We start from the raw sequence: 23,198 nt of genomic DNA, 5'->3' as shown, positions 1-23,198 counted from the left end.
GGAGCACCCCTCTCCCTCCTCATTACCTCCTATTTAGTGGCCACCAGTGTTTAGGATATATCCCCTTCAGTTCTCCCACATAGAGGAGTTCAGCTCCCATGGTTGAGACAAAGGATCTTCCATTCTATTACTAGTGTAGGACCCACTAATTCGGGGTACTTTGTCGCAGTAAGTGGGCTTAGCACTATATGACCATATAGTGTGACCAAACCCCCGTATTTTTTGAATATGTTCAGATGTTTTTAACTAGCCCTGCAGGAAATGTCATTCTTGTATGTGTGCGCTGTAAAATATTTTATACTGTTTGTAGGTCTTATAGCAGCCCCATCTTGAATTTAAACGCATTGTATGGTGTGCCCCCCAAATATGTTCTTGTATATTGTAATAGGCCCTGACCAGGTCTTTTGGGCTGGAGCACCCATCCCCCTCCTCATTACCTCCTATTTAGTGGCCACCAGTGTTTAGGATGTATCCCCTTCAGTTCTCCCACATAGAGGAGTTCAGCTCCCATGGTTGAGACAAAGGATCTTCCATTCTATTACTAGTGTAGGACCCACTAATTTGGGGTACTTTGTCACAGTAAGTGGGCTTAGCACTATATGACCATATAATGTGACCAAACCCCCGTATTTTTTGAATATGTTCAGGTGTTTTTAACTAGCCCTGCAGGAAATGTCATTCTTGTATGTGTGCGCTGTAAAATATTTTGTATTGTTGGGACGATATGTCTGTGGTACTGTTTTCCAGGTGCACGGATCTTTGCTGGGGAGGAAGGACCGCTTCCTCCACCCTGGCCAACTGTTGGGGAGGGACGACGAACACCTCCTCTTTCTTCTCCCCCTGTATCTTCATCTGCTGCTGGAAAGTGACCACCTCCTTTTCACCCTGAGCCTCTGGAACCGCCACAGATGTGGGGCAGAGGTCTTGGACCCTCTGTCCGGTGGCCAGCACTTCAGCTGGGGAAGTTCCTTCTGACTCCACAGATACTGCTGTTGGTACTGGGCAGAGCACAGTGAAGTTTGGCCCTAATAACAGCTCTTCTTCTGCTGGAGGCTCACCAGGTTGTTCTTCCTCAGCAGAAAAGTCTATCAAATCCCCTGTCTCTGCAACTGGTGTCTGGGGATAAAGGTTCACCCTCTCCTGTCCGTGGAACCCAGAAGATGCTATCAGTGATGGGCAGAGGTTAACAGAGCTCTGCCCTGTTGTCAACACTTCAGCTTTGGGGATAGTGATCTCCAGATTTTCCACTGCTGATTCTCTGGCATTCTGCTGGACAGGCACATTCCTCCATCCAAGATCATCCAATGCAGAAACAGGTTCATCAAGGTCAGTCAGCACTTGCTCCATCCGCCATAAGACCTCCGCGTCCATAGCTGCAGGGACAGGTTGGCAGAGCACACTGTTACTCTGCCACATTGTCGACTCTTCAGCCAGGATTTCAGAGTTGTCAACTGGTATTTCCTGATAGTCCCAGGCAAAGGGAGCCCCACCCTGCTGCTGAGCAGTGTCTAGCAGCTGTCTGTAGGCGATCTCCAGCTCCCATTCCTGAACGGCCAGAAACTCCAAATCTTCCTGTGCCCAGTGCACTTCCGAGACATTCAGTTTTCACTCTCTGTGCTCCATTATTTCCTCCAAATGCCACTCTCGATCACTCCCAAAGTCAGGGTCCCTGGACAGCCTCCAATACAACAATCCCAGGCCATCGTAGTCAAAGCCTTCTGTGGGGCTGTCATCCGCTGTCCACAGGCACACTTGGGCTACATACCACTGGAGGGCTCTGTAGCTCTCGTCCAACCGCATTTCTGCCCAGATCAGCCTGCTTAACTCAGCTGTCCACTCCTGGTTCGGTTGTTCCCCCAATAACAGCATTCGTACTTCATACTGCGACCAGTACCTTACATGGATGGAGGGGAGAACTTTTCTCTGGTGTCGCTGCTCACGGGCTAGCGCTTCCTTCCAGAGTTCGCAGCGGATAGAATCAAACCATTCCAGCAGGACCTGCTCTGATACTGGTCCTCTGTGCTGTAGCTTCATCTCTCGCAACCTCCTTCTGAATTCCTCTTCCATGACGACGTATCTGTACCTCTCCTCTCCTGCTATCCGGACCTTGGATCTAGGTGATGGTTTGGATGTGTTCACAGCAAGGAAGCACGATCCCCCCGGTCCCTCCACGGCTCTCAAGTAAGTCTTTCAGCGTGGCTCTCCTGCAGGCTGCATAGCTTGTCATTTACTGTGGTGGTTTGGAGTGTCCCAGTAACTGGAGAGCAAATCTCACCGCTGCCAACCAATGTAACGAGCCCCTGCTCGCTCGGTTCCACTCTCACGACACTCCTCTGTGGCTATTGAATCAGATTGCAGATCGCAACGTCTGATTGTTTGGTCATCTGATGCTCCGGGAATCGAACTACAGCTATGTGCCGTTCGAATCCAGTTGTGATAGCTCAGAACAAACACCAGGCAGGCTGTATGTAAGTTCAGTGGTAAAGAAAATGCTGCGCTGACCCCAAAAAAAAAAAAAAAAAAAAAAAAAATTGTGAAAGTATCAACACAAATTATGTGAACAGCAGCTAGCACACAAACAAACCAAGTCACACCAAAGTATATATAAAAAAGTGCAGCACTAGGGTCCCAAACATAAACTGGAAATAAGAATGGAACAGATATAAATATGTGAAATATTTAAATTAGTCCTGAAAATAATAGTGAGTCCACACAATATCATAACCTGTGAAAATAAAAAGTGTCTATATTGCAATATGGTATGCTCTGGGGCCCAAGTCCATAAGGATAGAATCAATGAAGATCTTCTCAAACGGGGGAGGAACTCGGACACTGAATGGTGACTGGAAACTTAAACATATGGCAACTCCGGGGAACACGCCACAGACATCAAAAGATTAGATACTCTTACCAGATCATATAGGACATATCTGCCTTATAGCAGTACGTCTGTTAGAGCTTGTGGAGGTAACCTCCCATGATATCCGCCCGGGTGTAATCCCTTGGGTCACGATCACCGATGAGGAAGGGTTGTCCTGAATGGAAGTTGGCCGCTATCACGCACACTCTCCAGTGCAGGAACCGAAGGGTCAAGAGGAACCAGTTGAAGATGGAGTCATGGAGGAAAAAAGGAAAAGACTCCACATGTTGTAGGTAAAAAAAAATTGGGGTTTTAATGAATAAAAACCTTTACAGGATAAAAAGTGATCACAAGTAAATAAAACAATGGCAACATGGGAAGCTGAAACGCCATCCCTACGCGTTTCGACTGCAAAGTCTTCAACAGGGGCATAAAACAGCCTCCCCACATTGCCCATATATATATAGACTGTATACAAAATTTCTAATTAACTAGGTCCGCCCCCAATATGGCGGAACCGGAAGTATAAAATCAAGGATCATAAACATTTAAGAACAGCCATATATAATAACTATTCCATACACGCTAGTAAGGTACATTTAGCCTCGGACTGTAAGAGTGGGTCGCAAATCCCATAGGGATGGAATTGGTATTGACAGCCACGAACGCCATGCTGTCAACACGGCTTGCATTCCAAGCCTCACGGCCACAGTAACCCGGGGGACGTAGTCCAATCACTAGGGCTTGCGTCCCAAGCCTCGCCGATCATATGACTAAGGCGGAGACAAAGGCCAGCGACCAATGCGCCGCCGGTGTCTCCTCAACCTCTCCACGTGGAGCGTGCGCTCCAAGCCTCATATGTGAAGGGGACGATCGGCCAGCTCCAAGGCTGACATCATCCCCATCGAGGTGGTTCGACCAATGGCTAACCAGTTGGAATGGTAGCCACTCCCCCTCAAGGCGTGTGAGCTCCACAGTAAGAGTATACGGAGACAGCGCCCAGGCAACAGCTGACGCCATGAAGGGTCCGGCCTACATTCATTGGTCACACATCCAGAGATGGCCAGTCACACCCCCATATGTCGAGTCGCGCTGTAAACCCGACTCAAAGTGGCAGCAATCCTTATACCCGGGGTGTCACACATAAGTCATCCTAATGAAAAAGCGGACACACTGCATTAAATCAGGGATATTACACAGTGTCTAGCTGAACAACCTGGGTCACCTAACCCCTGTAACCGGGACAAGGTAATACATGTTCCGGCCCCCTCAGGGAGTGCCAGGCAACACCACGTTGTCAACCCGACAGGGGAAGGAGTCCAGAGGTCCCGGAGGCAGGAGAAATAATATTAATAACATTATGATGAAAATAAAAAGGTCGTAACCCTATTAAACAATTAAAATAACTGACTAATAAATAAACCCCATAGAGCATTAACACCCCCCCACCCTGTTCCACAAATGCTACAAAGCAGGTCGACCACCTAGACGAACAGGCATAAGCATGGCCAAAATTATAAACAAACCCCCCTGATGGTGTAGTAGTACAGGTGTCACCAAATAGATAAACAACATGAATATAATAGATGGCAACAAGCCGACCATCCAGTGGACATGAATGTCCTGGTTTGGTCTAAATAGGTCACCCCAAAACGATCCTCTATTCTAACTTGGCCTAAATAGAACCCAGGGTTAAACAGTAATCCCCTAGGACATCCAAGTGGAATAGAGTGACCAAGGACTCACAGGTACAAAAATACACCAGGGGGAGGAGGGGAGGGGAAAGAAAGACACAAATCTTAACCCAGTGGTGTAAAATGAATTAAACATTGGGAAACCCATTAGCCCTCATACAGCAAATCCATGTGTGACCAGACAAGGGACAAGTAAAGGAAAGAATGGTAGGTGTGTCGCGGCTTGAGAGCGAGGGCGCTTCTCACGCACGGTTGATGAAACTATTAATATCCCACTCGACATTCATACCGTGTGGCGAAAAGCACCTAAGCTCATAAATCCAATATGTTTCAAGCTGCGACACACCCCTAAGACAAGACTCGCCCCTCCAATGGGGGACGAATTTGTCTATAATCAAAAATGAAGTACCCGTAGGGTCCTTATTGTGACATTCAAGGTAATGCCGGGGAACACTGTGCTTAATACAGCCCTTCTTAATTTTCGCAATGTGTTCGTTGACCCTGATGGAAAAGGCCCTAGTTGTGCGCCCGACGTATTGTCTCTTACATGGACATGTGATAAGATACACAACATGTCGGGTAGCACATGTAGTAAAGTGTTTCATACTATAATCTTTAGACGTAACTGTAGAGTGAAAAGTCGCTGTTTTACATCTCCCACTAATATTATGCAGACACACATTGCACTTTCTGCAAGGGAAATATCCCTTGCAGTCCTGGAAAAAAGAAACGGACCGGGGAGGGTCAATGGTATTAGGGGCGATTTCCCCCTGATGTCAGGTACACACAGGAAGTTCCGGGTGAGAGGTGAGTCAGGAGGAAGTAGAGAGAAGACATTGCTGGAAGTGGCAGTAGAGGAGGATTACGCTATGGAGCTCTTTCTTTTATATCTATCCTTGGGATCTGAGTGCCAGTATGTCATCTAGTGGACCCCTTGAAAGGTGACCCTTGGAGCCATACTTCTAACAGAGACCCAGTGGCTGGGGGATATAGCCACCTGCACTTACGATCTCCTTAACAAGAGATCAAAAAATCTGGTAAGGGGCAGATCGTTTTTTTGGTGGAGGAATTTCCCTATCATCACAATCTGCAGGGTGACAACATTGCATGCTTCACATCATCAGAAGAGTGGTGTTTCATTTTATAATCTTTCTTTTTTACTGGCGAAAGACATTTACAGCAAAGGAACGTTTATGTATGGACGTTGCATAACATACTGGATATCTGACTGTTCATTGATATAGATTAATCATATTTGTTCCAAATTGGTGGTAATTAAGTTTAATGTTTGTCCCAGCAATATTATTCCCTTTTTAATATCGTGAATTGTTTTTTATCACACATAGGTGCACATGTTATGGTCATATAAATGGTCCGTGATCACACTCACTTAATCAACAGCAGCGCAGCCTTTCTTTGTACAATATCCCGGTTGATAGCTGTCACCATCAGCAGTGGCTAAGATCGGTCCCCAAGGGACAGTTTCTCCAGTTACGACGTAACTGTAGTAATATCGAAGACTTCCAGCTACAATCCCAGGCCCTCAGAGCAAGATTTATAGAAAAAGGATATAGACCCTCTGACCTTGATGTCACCATAGGGGAGGTCAGGAGAGTAGATAGGAATTCACTCTTAGTCGATCGCCCGAAAGTACAGGGTGATAACCCTTTCAAATGGTCTTTTTTTACTGCATTTTCTATCCAACACAAGGAAGTCAAGAAGATTATGAATAGGCACTGGAAAGTTTTGAAAAATTATCATGTGCTGGGTCCTGTCTTACCGGACCGGGCTGGTATCATTTTTCGGGGTGCACGTTCGGTTCAGGGGGAAATCTCCCCTAATACCATTGACCCTCCCCGGTCCGTTTCTTTTTTCCAGGACTGAAAGGGATATTTCCCTTGCAGAAAGTGCAATGTGTGTCTGCATAATATTAGTGGGAGACGTAAAACAGCGACTTTTCACTCTACAGTTACATCTAAAGATTATAGTATGAAACACTTTACTACATGTGCTACCCGACATGTTGTGTATCTTATCACATGTCCATGTAAGAGACAATACGTCGGGCGCACAACTAGGGCCTTTTCCATCAGGGTCAACGAACACATTGCGAAAATTAAGAAGGGCTGTATTAAGCACAGTGTTCCCCGGCATTACATTGAATGTCACAATAAGGACCCTATGGGTACTTCATTTTTGATTATAGACAAATTCGTCCCCCATTGGAGGGGCGAGTCTTGTCTTAGGGGTGTGTCGCGGCTTGAAACATATTGGATTTATGAGCTTAGGTGCTTTTCGCCACACGGTATGAATGTCGAGTGGGATATTAATAGTTTCATCAACCGTGCGTGAGAAGCGCCTTCGCTCTCAAGCCGCGACACACCTACCGCTCTTTTCTTGTCCCTTGTCTGGCCACACATGGATTTGCTGTATGAGGGCTAATGGGTTTCCCAATGTTTAATTCATTTTACACCACTGGGTTAAGATTTGTGTCTTTCATTCCCCTCCCCTCCTCCCCCTGGTGTATTTTTGTACCTGTGAGTCCTTGGTCACTCTATTCCACTTGGATGTCCTAGGGGATTACTGTTTAACCCTGGGTTCTATTCAGGCCAAGTTAGAATAGAGGATCGTTTTGGGGTGAAATAGTTAGACCAAACCAGGACATTCATGTCCACTGGATGGTCGGCTTGTTGCCATCTATTATATTCATGTTGTTTATCTATTTGGTGACACCTGTACTATTACACCATCAGGGGGGTTTGTTTATAATTTTGGCCATGCTTATGACTGTTCGTCTAGGTGGTCGACCTGCTTTGTAGCATTTGCGGAACAGGGTGGGGGGGTGTTAATGCTCTATGGGGTTTATTTATTAGTCAGTTATTTTAATTGTTTAATAGGGTTACGAACTTTTTATTTTCATCACAATGTTATTAATATTATTTCTCCTGCCTCCGGGACCTCTGGACTCCTTCCCCTGTCGGGTTGACAAAGTGGCGTTGCCTGGCACTTCCTGAGGGGACCGGAGCATGTATTACCTTGTCCCGGTTACAGGGGTTAGGTGACCCAGGTTATTCAGCTAGACACTGTGTAATATCCCTGATTTAATGCGGTGTGTTGTGTCTGCTTTTTCATTAGGATGACTTATGTGTGACACCCTGGGTATAAGGATTGCTGCCACTTTGAGTCGGGTTTACACCGCGACTCGACATATGGGGGTGTGACTGGCCATCTCTGGATGTGTGACCAATGAATGGTCCGCTTTAAGCTCATGTATGAAGTAATGGAGCCAAGCACCAATATAATGTCCTCCAGACATACCACTCCTTCCCCTCTTTACCCTAGCCAAATTAAATTAAAACAAACAAAAAACTAAATTAAAAAGGACTGAAGCTCTAATCTTTTAAAGCTCCCTGTATCTAATGTCAGTGTTATTAGTCTACTTTAGGCTTTTTAGACAGAGCTGTAACAGAGTTACTTAGCAGTAACATATCAGAGATGACCCCCTACTTCTAAAAGAAGTTGCTGCGGCTTGGAGTGTGGTGATTTCCATTGCTGTAGTGCAAGGATCAGTGCAGACTGTGATGAGCTGCTCACCTAGAGTGGTATACATATCTCTTCATTTTGCTTTTAGGCCTGTTGGCGCTGCCCTAAAACTGTGGTGCAACTGGCCAATTGTTACCCACCCATACTCAAGGACTGTAGCACTACATTTTTTTTTTTTGATCTGGTAAGAGCATCTAATCTTTTGATGTCTGTGGCGTGTTCCCCGGAGTTTCCAGTCACCATTCAGTGTCCGAGTTCCTCCTCCGTTTGAGAAGATCTTCATTGATTCTATCCTTATGGACTTGGGCCCTAGAGCATACCATATTGCACTATAGACACTTTTTATTTTCACAGGTTATGATATTGTGTGGACTCACCATTATTTTCAGGACTAATTTAAATATTTCACATATTTATATTTGTTCCATTCTTATTTCCAGTTTATGTTTGGGACCCTAGCGCTGCACTTTTTTACATGTATGTAAGTTCAAACAGGAATCTCACTTTTATTGGATGCACACAACACAATTTTATACACAGCAATTTGAACGCCCCGCCCCCAACAACCACTTTCCTATTGGTCAATTGTAAAGTACACTTTAGTCCTCAATTAGGTCTTCTTGGCCATACAAATGAGGACTTGAAACAGGGTCAGCAGGGATTGGTCCGATGGCTTGAATAGGAGGACTGATATGTGTAATGACACAGAGAAGCCCCAAGGGGTAATTAAAGTACATAAACAAACAGTCAAACACAGAACAATGCCTTCCTTCCAGACCATGGAGCCGTCTGGAGGGGGTTAGCCTTAAAACAGGGCAGCAGATCCCCCCCACTGTGTAATAGAATCAAAGGGAAATACTTCAGTATTCCAAGCTTCATGACACTTCCATCCAACCTTTTTGCATAATATTTTATAATTACCGTGATTCTGTATTTGCCAAATATGCTGCAGAAATTTCCATCCACTGAGTCTGGCTGCATCCATTTTAACTGTGGGCAGCTGAAGCTGCTGCCTTTTCACTTCCTGGATTAACACAGACACACAGAGGAACACCTCCAGCTCTCTAGCCCTACAGCTCTCATTGGCCCTCTTATGACTCATCCCCCCTTCCTTCCTGGCAAAGTCTCACGAGAGGCTATGCATGATGTTATAAGCCTAGGCTTATTACCAGACAAGAAACAGAAAGTGGGCTGTATAAGGTATTTACTGGCAGAAAAAAAATGTTTTACTATCCAAAGTTAAAACGACAAGGGCAGAAGATGTAATAGATGAGACGATGAAAAAATAACTGAAGGTCCGCTTTAAGCTCATGTATGAAGTAATGGAGCCAAGCACCAATATAATGTCCTCCAGACATACCACTCCTTCCCCTCCTTACCTTAGCCAAATTAAATTAAAACAAACAAAAAACTAAATAAAAAAGGACTGCAGCTCTAATCTTTTAAAGCTCCCTGTATCTAATGTCAGTGTTATTAGTCTACTTTAGGCTTTTTAGACAGAGCTGTAACAGAGTTACTTAGCAGTAACATATCAGAGATGACCCCCTAGTTCTAAAAGAAGTTGCTGCAGCTTGGAGTGTGGTGATTTCCATTGCTGTAGTGCAAGGATCAGTGCAGACTGTGATGAGCTGCTCACCTAGAGTAGGGTGACCAGACATCCCCGGTTTCTGAGGACAGTCCCCGGATTGAGGACACTGTCCCCGGACCAAGTCTGTCCCCAGTTTTGTCCCCGGATTGGATTTGAACAGGGCCTGGGGCAATTTCAAAGACAGCCCCTGCAGAATAAAAATAAAAAAATCTGAATTGCACCCCCCTCTCCTCTGCTGCTCCTACTAGCTTATGGGAGTTTATTTTTTTCCATTATCTGTGCCCCTTTCTGATGATCATGTGCTGGTCGGAGCAGAGGGACTATTTCTTCAGTTTCAGGCACATGCCCATTCAGCTCCACTCGCATGTTCTTCTGCCTTGGCTTAAGTCCCGGCCAGCCGCCTGCCTGCTTATCTCCTTGCCTTCCCTGGTGGAGTGATCATCCTCTGCTCCCCACCCAGTAGTAGCCGGGGCCCGAAGAGTAAAGGCCCATACACACTATCAGATTTTCTCCTGATTTTTGTCTTCAGATTTACCAAAACCATGTAGTGCAAGGGCCTGCCTGATTGCATACAAATTGAAACCCCTAAAGTTTAACCTCATATTATATGGTTTTGGTAAATCAGAAGGAAAAAATCAGCAGAAAATCTGATAGTGTGTATGTGACTTTAGACTTGACAGGCTGTGAGGCGGGCGGCGGCGGCGGAGACGGGCAAAGAGTCGTCGATTGCTGCCATTACAAGTAAAAAAAAAAAATATGTCCCCGGATTTCATTTTAAAAATCTGGTCACCTTAACCTAGAGTGGTATACATATCTCTTCATTTTGCTTTTAGGCCTGTTGGCGCTGCCCTAAAACTGTGGTGCAACTGGCCAATTGTTACCCACCCATACTCAAGGACTGTAGCACTACATTTTTTTTTTTAAGAAGGCAGATTCTTGTGCCTTGTTTCTCTATATTTAGGCCTATTTTTGCTGCTGACAAACCGTGGTGTAACTGGACAATTTCTACCCAATCAAACTTATGAGCTTTATTACTATTTTGTACAGTGACAAGTGATCGCTTTATTGTAATCATTATCATAATTTTAAACTAAAAGAAAGACCCTATTACAGTAAAATAAGATCGAAGGTCTCCAAACATTACATTCTTACGGTGATTGTAGCCATTTTGGTGCGCTTGCAAAAGCAAAATACTCCTATGCTTCGATTAGTGAGAACTAGGTTATACTGCTCTCACATTTTATTGGCAGCTGTGGGGCCCTAACTAGGATCAACTGCTGTGCATGGTATTATAGGTCATTGCCCAAATTTGCCATGAACCGTCTTGGAATTCCCAAGTTCAAATCTAATTCAAGTATTGGAAATTTGCTGTAAATGTAAAGGCTAATGTAACACCCTCTAGTCTAGTGTATAGTTAGAGTGAGGAAAATGTATTTTGACATGATCTGCATGTTTATGGGAATCTGATCAATCCCCAGTCAGGTGGCTTGGCATGGTGACTGGGTCAGCTCATAAATATTGTGTCGCCTTGCCAGAAGGGGTTGAAGTCAGATGGAAGATGTAATGCTAAGGCTGTGTCATATAGCCTGCAAAGGGCCCCCGGGTCTGAGGGGGCTCTGCCTCCAGGCTGGGAGCTGAGGAAGGAAGGAAGACACGCTGGCTAGCATGAGAGGACCTGGACAGCAGGAGGCCTGAACAGCAGTGTTCTCAAAGGCAAGGCAGCAGGATTCCAGGGACAGTGTGAATACCTCTATACCCCCAGGGATTAAAAGGGAGAGAGTTACCCAATGCAATATCCAGCAAGCTTTTCTGGGACAGTTACAACAATTTTAGTTCAATCCCTTGTCCTGGGACACTTTACAAGGCAGCCAGGTGGGTTGGTATTTTCAATGTAACCACTTCAGCCCCGGAAGATTTGGCTGCTCAATGACCAGAGCACTTTTTACAATTCGGCACTGTGCTGATTTAACTGGTAATTGTGCGGTCATGCAATGCTGTATCCAAATGAAATTTGCGTCCTTTCTTTCCCACAAATATAGCTTTTTTTGGTGGTATTTTATTGCCTCTGCGGTTTATATGGTTTGCGATATAAATGGAAAAAGACAGAAAATTTTGAAAAAAAAAGATATTTTCTACTTTTTGTTATAATAAAAATCCAATAAACTAAATTTTAGTCATACATTTAGGCCAAAATGCATTCAGCCACATGTCTTTGATAAAAAAAATGTCAATAAGCGTATATTTACCGATTTGCGCAAAAGGTATAGCGTCTACAAACTAGGGTACATTTTCTGGAATTTACCTAGCTTTTAGTTTATGACTGCCTATCTCATTTCTTGAGGTGCTAAAATGGCAGGGCAGTACAACCCCCCCCCCACCAATGACCCCATTTTGAAAAGTAGACACCCTAAGGAAATTGCTGAGAGGCATGTTGAGCCTATTGAATATTTTATTTTTTTTGTCACAAGTGATTGAAAAATGACAAAAAAAATAAAAATAAAAAAATTGCACAAAGTTGTCACTAAATGATATATTGCTCACACATGCCATGGTTATATATGGAATTACACCCAAAAATACATTCTGCTACTTCTCCTGCATATGGGGGTACCACATGTGTGTTGGGAGCCTAGCCGCGTACAGGCCCCCGAAACCTATCATCGCCTTCAAGATTTCACCCCTCACTACCTATCACAGTTTCGAAGGCCATAAAATGCCAAGATAGCACAACCCCCCCCCCCCCTCAATGACCCCATTTTTGAAAGGAGCCTAGTTTTGTACAGGACCCTGAAAACCAATCACCGCCTTCAGGCTTTCTAAGGGAGTAAAATGGTGATTTCATTTCCTCACTACCTATCACAGTTTTGAGACCATGAAGATAGCACAACCCCCCCCCCCCACCAACATATACCCCATATTGGAAAGAAGACACTTCAAGCTATTTGCTGAGAGGTATGTTGAGTCCATGGAAAATTTTATATTTTACCACAAGTTTCGGGAAAATTGCAATTTTTTTTTTACGCACAGTTGTCACTAAATGATATATTGTTCAAACATGGCATGGTTATATGTGGAATTACACCCCAAAATTCATTCTGCTGCTTCTCCTGAGTATGGGGATACCACATGGGTGGGACTTTTTAGCAGTCTAACCGCGTACAGGATTCCGAAAACCAATCACCGTCTTCAGGCTTTCTAAGGGCGTCAATTTTTGATCATTTTTTCATGGCCTCCGAAACTGTGATAGGTAGTGGGGAAGTGAAATCACCATTTTACGTCCTTAGAAAGCCTGAAGGTGGTGATTGGTTTTCGGGGTCCTGTACGTGGCTAGGCTCCCAAAAAAGTCTCACATATGTGGTATCCCCATCTTGAGAGAAGCAGCAGAATGTATTTTGGGGTGTAATTCCACATATGCCCGTGGCATGTTTGAGCAATATATTATTTAGTAACAACTTTGTGAAGAAAAAAAAGTTTGTCATTTTCCCGAAACTTGTGGAAAAATATAAAATATTCCATGAACTCAACATGCCTCTCAGTAAATAGCTTGGGGTGTCTACTTTCCAAAATGGTCATTTGGGGGGATTTTGGACTGTCTTGGCATTTTATGCACAACATTAGAAGCTTATGTCACACATCACCCACTCTTCTAACCACTTGAAGACAAAGCCCTTCCAGACTTTTTTTGCTAGAAAATTACTTTGAACCCCCAAACATTATATATTTTTTAAAAGCAAAGGCTCTACAGATGAAAATGGTGGGGTTTTTTTTCACACAGTATTTGCGCAGCGATTTTTCAAATGCTATTCTTTTGGAAAAAAAAAAACACTTTTTTTAATTTTAATGCACTAAAACACACTATATTGCCCAAATGTTTGATGAAATAAAAAAGATGATCTTATACCGAGTACATGGATACCAAACATGACATGCTTTAATATTGCACACAAATGTGCAGTGGTGACAAACTACATTCATTTTTAAAAGCCTTTACAGGCTACCATTTTAGATTTACAGAGGAGGTCTACTGCTAAAATTATTGCCCCCGATCTGACCTTCACGGTGATATCTCACATGCGTGGTGCAATTACTGTTTACACATAACACCAGACTGACGCTTGCGTTCGCCTTTGCGTGGGAGCACGGGGGGACTGAGGTGCTTTTTTTTTTTTTTTTTTTTTTTATTATGTATTTTGCTTTTTATTTTATTTTTAACCTTTTCTTTTCATTTTTTTAATTATTTTTATTGTTATCTCATGGAATGTAAATTTCCCCTATGATAGCAATAGGTAGTGTCAGGAACTCTTTTTTTGAAAAAATTGGGGTCTATTAGACCCTAGATCTCTCCTCTGCCCTCAAAGCATCTGACCACACAAAGATTGGTGTGATAAAATGCTTTCCCAATTTCCCAATGGCGCTGTTTATATCCAGCGAAACCAAAGTCATGAAATGCTCGTAGCTTCCGGTTTCTTAGGCCATAGAGATGATTGGAGCTATTATGGTCTCCAATCAGCTCTATGGTCAGCTGGTGGAACCACCGGCTGCATTCTCGGGTTCCCTGTTGGGACAGGAGAGCCAGAGAAAACCATGGAAGATGATCGGGGGAGGGGACGTTCTCTCCCACTGCTTGTAAAAGCAGTCTAGAGGCTAATTAGCCACTAGGATTGCATTTACATGAAAGCCAACCGCTAGCTGAAAAATATGATACCAAGATGATACCTAAACCTGCAGGCATCATTCTGGTATAACCACTCAAAGTCCAGCAACATACCAGTACGTTGCTGGTCCTTGTTGGGCATATATTGTAATTTTCTTTTTACCATGCAGTCTGTGGGCTGAATGAAAAAAAGAGATTGATCGGTGGGTATGCCCACCATTAGAATACCGCCCTTCATCCACCCACTTCTAATGATGGGCATACATGCACCATTTTTTTTTTAACTGGTGGTGAAATCACCTCCTACAGCACTAGAGTCACTGATTTTCGTATCGTGAGAGCAAACGCTGTTGCTGTCAAGATAAATAAATCAGTGCTGCAGCTGAATGGCGTACCTGCAAAGCAAACAATGGTAACAATAAAACATTAACTCAATAAAACAACTTTTTATTTTTTTAACGCAATCTATGCCTAAAAAATATATGCCGACGCATGGGGGCAATCCGCCCCTAATGTTAAGAGCAAATCGCTCCTCCACCCTCCATGCTTTGGCATATATGCTCTTTTTTTTAACTGTGGTGGTGAAATCACCTCCTACAGCGCTGGAGTTGCGGATTTACAAATCGTGGGAGAAAACGCTGGTGCTGTCAGAATAAATAAACCCGTGCTGCAGCTGAATGGCGTACCTGCTAAGCAAATGATGGTTAACAATAAAACAGTAACATTACAGTATAACAGTAAGACATAGAGGAAAAAATCTTGTGAGCCACAATAATCCAGTGCCTTAGTGGAGAAACAACTGAATAAATACCCGGCTGCAAACGCAGATCACGTATTCATAACCGTGCGGTGAAACATCAACAAAAAATTGCATTGCGCTTGGGAATATATCTAAGTGTCTATACACCCTGGTAAAATCATATGAAAAAATCTAAAGTGCAATGTGCAGATACTATGGATCTAAAACCCACTCTGCATACTTAAATAAATAAATAAATATATCAACACTTGCAACAAGGTGCCGTGTGCAATAAATCCCAAAATGTGTAAACAATGCGTATCTAGATCATGTAATATACAAATATAACAACCTGAATCTAAGTACACATTAGAATAAATAAATATATGAAACAGCAAAGCATAAATATCTAAATAAAGTGCATATTATATAATGTACCATACTTATATCACATAAAAATCCACTGTAATAATAAAAGTGATGGGTGAAAAATATAATAAACCACTTGTTGTGATAGGTAGACTATAATCGTCCTTATATAAAATATTGAAGACTATAATCGTCCTTATTCGTGAAAAATCTTCCAACACGGCAATGTGAAGTGATAAATTCACAACAAAACTCCATATAATAGTAAAAGTGCTTCAGAGAAAAACAGTTCCAGTGCTAAATCAAACGTGCTCAGATCATGCCGTGAAGTGCCTTGGTGCCCCCAATGTGGTTGCGCTCACCTTAGAGCGTGTGACACAGTGTTCAGCTGTGTCAATACACGCTATGGAGCCACCCCTGGGCTCAATGATTAGTAACAGATGATTCTCCAAGCAGATTTTCTATATGGCTCCACAAACATCATATCAAAAAAAGAGAAAGGCTATATAGTGTGATACCGCTACACATTTTATTAAAATGACATCCAATCCCCACAGTGGGGTACTCACATTTATAAGGTGCTAGTGTGCACCATACATTACAAGCCAAAACCGCTATATGGTGTGCTGCGGGGTATGAAATATAGCGGTTTTCACTCTAAGGTGAGCGCAACCACATTGGGGGCACCAAGGCACTTCACGGCATGATCTGAGCACGTTTGATTTAGCACTGGAACTGGTTTTCTCTGAAGCACTTTTACTATTATATGGAGTTTTGTTGTGAATTTATCACTTCACATTGCCGTGTTGGAAGATTTTTCACGAATAAGGACGATTATAGTCTTCAATATTTTATATAAGGACGATTATAGTCTACCTATCACAACAAGTGGTTTATTATATTTTTCACCCATCACTTTTATTATTACAGTGGATTTTTATGTGATATAAGTATGGTACATTATATATTATGCACTTTATTTAGATATTTATGCTTTGCTGTTTCATATATTTATTTATTCTAATGTGTACTTAGATTCAGGTTGTTATATTTGTATATTACATGATCTAGATACGCATTGTTTACACATTTTGGGATTTATTGCACACGGCACCTTGTTGCACGTGTTGATATATTTATTTATTTATTTAAGTATGCAGAGTGGGTTTTAGATCCATAGTATCTGCACATTGCACTTTAGATTTTTTCATATGATATCACCAGGGTGTATAGACACTTATGCCGCGTACACACGGTCGGACTTTTCGTCTACAAAAGTCCAACGGACACCGACGGACTAAAGCTGGCTGGTAATCCGATCGTGTGTGGGCTTCTCCAGACTTTCAGCAGACTTTTTCAGCCTCAAATCCGACGGACTTTAGATTTGAAACATGCTTCAAATCTTTACGTCGTAACTACGACGGACCCCGAAATCCACTCGTCTGTGTGCTAGTCCGACGGACAAAAACCCATGCTAGGGCAGCTATTGGCTACTGGCTATGAACTTCCTTATTTTAGTCCGGTGTACGTCATCACGTACGAATCCGTCGGACTTTTGTGTGGTCGTGTGTAGGCAAGTCCGTTCGTTAGAAAGTCTGCTGCAAGTCCGCCGAAAGTCCGCAGGAAGTCTGTCGGACAGGCTGTCGGACTTTTGTAGACGAAAAGTCCGACCGTGTGTACGCGGCATTAGATATATTCCCAAGCGCAACGCAATTTTTTGTTGATGTAACAGTAAGACATACCATACCTGCAAAGCAAATACAATAAAACATAGTAAAAATAAAACATTACAGTTCTAAAATACAGTAGAGAGAGGACACTAGATATAGAACAATAGAGAGTGAACAATAGAGCAGACAATAGAGAGCGAACATAAGAGAGAGAAGTAAAATAAAACCACAACTATTTCTGGCTTTTTTATTTTTTGTGTATTTTTTTTTTGCACTTTTATATAAACTGTAAACTGTAAACGTTCCAGATTAGGGTCTCTCAAAATGTGATGGCCATCTCATCTTTCAAGACCCTGTGTAAGTGTGCCCTAGGACTGTGCAATGCTGTACGCTACGCTAATACTCCACTAGTGTATGGTATCGGTCAAAACATTCACCAATGGACCAGGTTGGTCACGACAGGAGGGACAATAAAAGCGGGTGTCATGCCTGAATCTGCGTTTTCTGCAGACATGACATCTTTGGGGATTTCTTTGGGTAGGGGTACCAGGGAGGACATACGGAAAATGCCTCCCATGCAGTCGGCTCACTGCATCTATAGATATCTTTTGTAAAAAACAGAGAATAAAAATCAAGTGACGTAAAATCAACTATTTCACCTGAATTCAGAGTTGGCCAGTGAATGGGGGAAGAATGGGTGCTGCAGAAGTGGTGGGCTCCCAATTCGGATTGGCAAATACAGCAGGAAGGGCACTATGGGCTCGATAGCTTGTCTTTGTCTTCTTGGTGGCTGCAGGACACTAGTTGTGCTAGCCACCTCACCAGCTTGAACTGCACTTATGGGACTCACCATGTCACCAAGTGTTACTGCAGTACTGGATGTACGACCAGGATATACTAGGCCGCAGGTGCTTACCAGTTCACCAAAAGGATGAGCAGCACTAGTACTGGCTCTCTGCTCCATACAAGAGCCCTGTGGTTCTTTCACCTCAACAACAGCAAAAGAACAGGGTGGGGTACACCTGACCTTGGCAGGGACCACTACTCTGTCGTCAGAGCTATCTGTCAGAGTGCCGCTGCTGTCTACTGGTTCATATTCTGAGCCTGAATCTGACAGATGGGTGAGTTCCTCTTCACTCTCATCTGTCATGCTCAGAAACGTGTAGGCCTCTTCACTAATGTACCTTCGATTGGATATTTTGGCCTCTAAATTTACTGGTACAGCTAGTGAGACTCACAGGAAAAAAGAGAAACTGACTGTCAGCAACTGCTTCAAACGCTACCAAAAAACTGTTATGCCCTGTACACACGGTTGGATTTTCTGACGGAACAAGTGCGATCGGATTGTGTTGTCGGAAATTCCGATCATGTGTGGGCTCCATTGGACTTTTTCCGTCGTAATTTACGACACACAAAGTTTGAAAGCAGGATATAAAATTTTCCGACAACAAAATCCGATCGTTTAAATTCCGATCTTGTGTACACAAATCCGATGCACAAAGTGCCACGCATGCTCGGAATAAATTAAGAGGCGAAAGCTTTTGGCAACTGCCCCGTTTATAGTCCTGACGCATGTGTTTTACGTCACCGCGTTCAGAACGATCAGATTTTCCGACAACTTTGTGCGACCGTGTGTATGCAAGACAAGTTTGAGCCAACATCCGTCGGAAAAAATCCAGTGGATTTTGTTGTCGGAATGTCCGATCAATGTCCGATCGTGTGTACAGGGCATAAGCATTCGCAGGGATCAGGCCTGACTCTGCAGTTATGTGTTTGTTTTGTAAGTGACAGTGATCGATTGATACTGCACTTGGGTGGGCTGGGCTGGGCAGAGGGGCTAAACGCAGGTGCTAGCATGTATCTGGGTTGATCCCATTAACACTGCGTTTTTAGGAACCCTAAACTATTGGGGAAGCTAATATAGTTCTGACCAGATCAAAGATATCGATCCGTTCAGACACTATACTACTAATGGAGGTGTATGGTGCGTGCGTGGGTGTTAGCGCTTCTGGCACTAATCTGACACTGCCTGGGGCAACGCAGACCCTAACTGACGCTAAAACCTAACTGAAATCACCCGCTGGGTGATCAGGGGGTAAACCTTTTATTAGGTAATGTACGGCGGGTGCCCTGATGCTATAAAAAAAACTAACTAACCAGCGTCACCCGTGACACTACTACGGTGATCACTGGTGACAGGGGGTGATCAAGGGATTAAACCTTTATTAGGGGGGTTTAGGGGGGGTCCCTAGACCTATCTGGGCCTACTACTAAGTACCCTAATGCTGATTAGTGTCACAAATGACACCTGTACAGTGATCAAAGAACAATATGAACACTACACTGGGTGACACAGTGACAGGGAGTGAAGGGGTTAACTGGGGGGGGGTGATCGGGGGGGTGAAATGTGTGCCTACGTGTACTGTGTCACTGTAGTGTTGGTGCAACTCACATTTGGATGTCCTCTCTCCTCTTTCTGGAACGAAAAAGAATTCCAGAGAGTGGGATGACATCACTTCCCCTGCCTGTGTTTACACTTACAGGCAGGGGAAGCATTTCATTCGTCAGAACCGATCAGCAGGTCCAGGCCAGAAATCATTGGCCTGGGCTTGGAGACTGATTGTTCTGAAAGGAATCCCATCGCAACATAAGGTAATGTCGTTTAATCCACCCGTGCCCTTCTGCCGCAGTAAAACTGCGGCCGCTGGTCGGGAACCGGTTAAGGGGACATAGAGCTCCTGCAAGGGGAATTCATGTTTGCAATTCCAGAAAGACTGCTGTTGTTACAGAAGAAATCCAGTCCAGGATTTGCCATTTTTCAGTGTTCAGAGTGAAAGAAGTTGTCATTATCTTGTTCTTTCAAGTCAAGTTGGGCATCCCATAAACCCTTTTCTCCTTCCAAGTTGTTTCCTCCAATAAAAATACAAAAAACAAGCCCATAGATTGATTTTTGTCTTTTTGTGAGAGTTGGAAAATGCATGTTGCTTGGCTGTGCAGGAATAGGGGGACCCAAAATCCAGCGTCCCTCTGGGTAGCGCTACACTAAGTTTCCTTTTTAAAAAATGACTGTGCAGTAGGGAGGGGCGAACGGTTCGGCCCAAGCATAAGTTCGGGCCGAACTTTGGTTGTTCGGACGTTTGGCGAACAACGAATACTATGCGGTGTTTGCGGCAAATTCGAAAACCTGCGGAACCCTTTGGGACACTAACATGAAAAACCAAAAGTGCTAATTTTAAAGACGCCCATTTTTCGGGAGCAGTGATTTTAATAATGCTTAAAGTGAAACAATAAAAATTAAATATTCCTTTAAATATCGTGCCTGGGGGGTGTCTATAGTAGGCATGTAAAGTGGCGCAGTTTTACAGTGTTTAGAACAGTACCACAGCAAAATGACATTTCTAAAGGAAAAAAGTCAATTAAAACTGATCGGGTCTCGGCAATATGGATAAAACTCATTGAAAAAAAACGGCATGGGTAACCCCCCCCCCCCCCCCCCCCCCCCCAGTCCATTACCAGGCCCTTTGGGTCTGTTATAAATATTAAGGGGAACCCCGAACCAAAAATGTAAAAAAACAATTTTCTGAGGGTCCCCTCAAAATCCATAACAGACCCTTAAGGTCTGGTATGGATTTTAAGGGGAACCCTGCGCCAATATTTAAAAAAAAAACGGCATAGGGGGCCCCCCAAAATCCATACCAGACCCCTATCCAAGCACGCAACCTGGCAGGCCACAGGAAAATGGAGGGGTGAAAGAGCGCCCCCCCCTCCTGAACCGTACCAGACCACATGCCCTCAACATGGGGAGGGTGCTTTGGAGTAGCCCCCCAAAGCACCTTGTCCTCATGTTGATGAACTTAGGCCAGTTCTTCCCAGCTCTGTTTAAGTGCCCCAAATAAGTGGATTCTCAGGGGCAGTGCTAAGTGCAGAGCAGCTTCCTATTTGCTCTGTCATGTTAAAACACATGCAAGCACATACGATGCATAGGCAAGCATCTATGCAATGCTCAGCAGATGTGGATCTGCATATATTTACTTGGTTTGGTGTTAGTTAAGTCTACATTACACTTCAGGAAGGGGGCTGTGAGCAGCACTAAAAAGCAGGGAGCCTAAAATAAGGGAGAGCACCATATGGGAGGTTGTAGTAAAGGGGTCAAAGAAGAGGTAGCAAGGGCGAACATCTATTGGAAGGATAAACGAAAGGACCCCAGTCCATGGTTATACTGAAACCTCTATGCTGCTGATCCAAATTCCTTTCAACACAGTTTGTAGCCTTGGCCTTGCATCCCTGGTAATTTTCAGTCTTGCGTGACAGGTACATTTGAAAACGCACCAGGAATTGCATTATGATTCATAGAACACTACATTAGCTTTAACCCTGTTTCACTTTGTTGTCAGGTTCCGTGTACACTCCAGCTCTCCAACTACAAACACTAGACTTCATTCTTTTTATCATCCATTGATTTACCCAATAATCCATCTTCAGTGTGCCGTACTTACCTCCATCTCCACGTTTGCTTTTTTTCCGAACTCTCTAACTTATTTTATGCTTTCCTGAGGAATGTTTTCTTTCAAGTCCCTTTCAGCTCAGAGTGTTCTGTGAAAACATTTGTCTCCATTCTGTCTCCTTCCGTGCCCATATATTTCTTTCTCTCTATTTGTCTCTCTCTCTTTTATGCTATACATCTCTTTAATCATTCTTTCCCATTTTTCTTTTTCTTTCTTGCTCCTTCTCCAGCTCTCTGCCATGATTCTTTGCACATGAGGTTTATTTTTTGTGCCTGTTGCTCTCATGTGGCTCACTTTTCCCATGACAGTTGCCATTTCAGCTGAAAGATCTGCATGGCATATTGTTTATTCATCTAGAATTTACAATTTTGTGTATTTAGCTAAAATGACATTTTCACTCTACTGTGAAAATGTTAGCAAACACATCAACATGTCAAGCTGGTTATCTACTAAATGATGTTTGGAAATAATGAAACAGATAAATACATCGATTTCAGTACTTTTGTAGTATAGGTCTTCAATTTAGAGTGGTAATGAGCACTTACAATCATCAACATGCTATTTTGAATTGGAGAGATTTTCCAGCTTGTTGGCTTATCTCTACGTTAGATGAGCAGTTGTTCTTTTTTTTTCTCATAAAAAATTCAGTATTGCTTTAATTGCATTTTCATTTAGCATTTGGTGTAGAAAATCCAGCACAGAGGTTTTGATACAGAAAAAATTGAAAAATCAGTCACTCTCCCAAATATCTTGACTTCTAACCTTAACTACTTAACCGCTTTCCGACCGCGTCACGCAGATATACTGCGGCAGAAGGGCACATACAGGCAGATTAACATACCTGTACGTTGACCTTTAAAAGGTGGCTTGCGCGCGTGCGACGGGAGCTCCATGAGCGTGATCGTGGGTCCCACGGACTTGTTGTCCACGGGGATACTCGCCATCGTCTCACGCAGAGGAAGAATGGGGAAATGCTCATGTAAACAAGCATCTCCCCGTTCTGCCTAATGACACTGACACTAAACACAGCTCCCTGTAATCGGGAGCGGTGATCAGTGTCGTGTCACACATAGCCCATACCCCCCACAGTTAGAATCACTCTCTAGGACACACTTAACCCCTGCGGCACCACCTAGTGGTTAACCCCTTCACTGCCATTCACATTTACACAGTTATCAATGCATTTTAATCGCACTGAGCGCTGTATAAATGTGAATGGTCCCAAAATAGCGCCAAAATTTGTCCACCATAATGTGGCAGTCACGATAAAAATTGCTGATTTCCGCCATTACTAGTAAAAAAAAAATATTAATAAAAATGCCATAAAACTATCCCCTGTTTTGTAAATGCTATACATTTTGCACAAACTAATCAATATACGCTTATTGCGATTTTTTTACCAAAAATATGTAGAAGAATACATATTGGCCTAAACTGAGGAAAAAAATGTTTTTTTTTTATATATTTTTGGGGGATATTTATTATAGCAAAAAGTAAAAAATAATGTGTTTTTTTCAAAATTGTCGCTCTTTTTTTGTTTATAGCGCAAAAAATAAAAGCTGCAGAGGTGATCAAA

Source organism: Aquarana catesbeiana, linkage group LG03 (assembly GCF_042186555.1).
Source record: "Aquarana catesbeiana isolate 2022-GZ linkage group LG03, ASM4218655v1, whole genome shotgun sequence".
Classification (NCBI taxonomy): Eukaryota; Metazoa; Chordata; class Amphibia; order Anura; family Ranidae; genus Aquarana; species Aquarana catesbeiana.
The sequence above is the reverse complement of the archived record's forward strand: the minus strand, read 5'-3'. Positions refer to the sequence as shown.